The following is a 2,618-nucleotide window of genomic DNA, read 5'->3' as shown; positions in this document are numbered from 1 at the left end:
ATATTCAATTATTATTTTTTTTTTTAAATTCTATATTTTGGGGATTATAGAGTTAGTTTCGTCACAAGGACCACATGGTATTTATTATTGAGCGTTGAAACAGAGAAAAACAAAATAAATACGAAGGTTCAAGTGAGTTGAGGAGGGGTTAAATCAAAGAATTATTTTTACAATTTAATAAAACAGATTGTGTAAAATATTGAATTTAAGAGATTATTTTTAATTTTGTTTTGTTCTATAGTGTAGAATAAACATAACTGAAATTGCAGAGAATAAAAAAGGAGAAAAATGATATTATGATATATTTTGGTTTGTTACAAAATATAATGTCAATTTATGTCTATTTTTTATTATAACAATGGTAGAATTTTTACTATAATTTATTTGAATTACGAATATTAATTCTAAGAGATTCACACTCTTATAATTTTACCTAAAGGATAAAGTACTAAATTGGTTTCTTATGTTTGGGCGTAATCTTGTTTTGGTCTTTAAGGTTTAAAGTGTCCTATTTGAATCCAAAAAAATTTTATTTAGTTTCAATGTAGTCCCACCGTGAAATCAAAGTTAAATAATTATAAATGTAGTAGTATAAGAACAAGATCGATAATCTGGAGAACAAGTACAAACTCTAGAGGCACAAAATCAACTGTGGATGACTGGATGCATCAATACATTTATTTATCATTTTTATTACAACTTAAAATGAAATATTTTCTATAGAACTAAGGACAATGCTAAATAAATGTATTGATGCATTCACAGTTGATTTTGTGCCTTTGGAGCTTGTACTTGTTCTCTAGATTATCGACCTTGTTCTTGTACTGCTGTCATGTAAAACATTTCATTAATTATTTAACTTTAACCTCACAGTAGAACTAAATTGAAGCTAAATGAAACTTTTTTGAATTTAAATAAGACACTTTAAACCTTAAAGAACAAAACAAAATTATTACACCCAAACCTAAGAGACCAATTTAATACTTTACCTTGCTTAAACTATTTCAAGCTTAGTAACACATTTGCTAGGTACTAACTCAACCTTCTACGGGGAACTAAATCCATTTTAAACCAACACACTTTTCAAATTCAAAACACTCAAACAAAAAGATTAAAATGACTTTTGTATTATTTTTTTAATCCTTTGAATTTTTAAAATAAGCTTGAGTTTAGACTAAAGATAAACAAGAACACACTCAATAAATAAAGAATAACAGCAATATATGTCAGATCAAATTTTGTTCAAAGTACTTTCTTGGTTCGATCTTTCTTTTATAAAGATTAATATCTCCTCTTCAACGCTCTTAGCCATTGGCTTTGAATGAAAATCCTTTCCTTATTTAGCTTGATTGTAAAGTACAGCAATTGTGTAATTACTCAAGAATCTTGGACCGTATATCTTACTATCTTAATTGTGCAGCATCTTTTTAAATTTGGCTTAATATTTTATTTTTTATTTTTTTGAACATAGGTAGTTCAACACAATAAAGTGGAGCAAAATGGAACAAAAGACAACAAAAACCAAACATAAACATAAATAAAAAGTTGTAACCCGTTGTCATCTCCGGCATTGCCATCAACAACCAAACGGATTAACTTCACACCATTCCTTGTAACTCAAGAAGGACAGAATCTTTACTCCTTCAACATTTGTCTCTACTCTCTGAAAAACTCTGCTATTCCGCTCCAACCAGATGTTCCAAATAACTGCACAGAATCCTATCAACCATTTCTTTTGCTCAGACTTCTCACCTGTTATTCTAGTCCAACTCTCAAAGAACTCTTTAACAGTTCCCGGGGCGGTCCACGCTCTATCAGTAAGCATCAACAAAGCACACCACACCTGCCACGTAAACTCACAAGCAAAAATTAAATGGTGTACAAACTCTATGTCCTTTTTACACAACACACACATATTGTCATGATGATTAATAATGCCAAGTCTACTTAGCCTCTCCTTCGTGTTGACCCCGCCTACTAGCACAAACCATGCAAATAGCTCCACTCTTGGAGGAACCAACCCTCTCCAAATGGAACTTGTGAATTTGTAACTCGTGATGTCAGCTGGGAGAGTCTCTTGCTGTAGCACATGCACAAAGGAGTTAGTAGAAAAAATACCATTTTTATCAAATTTCTATACAACTGAATCCTTTCTATCAACCGATAATCTTACAACCCGTAACCGCTTGTAAAGTTGATTGAGCAGCTCTAACTCCCATTGGAAGAGTTCTCTCCTCCATTGGAAGTCCCATACCCACTCTAACCCATCCCAAAATCCACAGTCGCTTATTACGGATCCTTGTTGATTTGAAACAGAGAAAAGTCTCGGAAAATAATCTTTCAAAGGGCCACCTTGTACCCACGCATCCTCCCAGAAACGAATGTTTCTTCCATTTCCGACCTCCATGGACAGACCCCTGATCATCATATCTCTTGCCTGTTGCTCCTTAATATTTAGCTGGCAAATATCTTTCCATGGCCCCCCTCTTGAAGGCAAAGGTTGGCTTGATAACATTACAGATGGGTCCAGGTGATTACAAGAGCATACAACCTTCTTCCAAAGCGGGAAGTCCTCCTTTGAAAAGCGCCACCACCATTTGAACAGAAGCGATGCATTC

Source organism: Arachis ipaensis, chromosome B04 (genome assembly GCF_000816755.2).
Source record: "Arachis ipaensis cultivar K30076 chromosome B04, Araip1.1, whole genome shotgun sequence".
Lineage (NCBI taxonomy): Eukaryota > Viridiplantae > Streptophyta > Magnoliopsida > Fabales > Fabaceae > Arachis > Arachis ipaensis.
Note: the sequence above shows the minus strand (reverse complement) of the source record.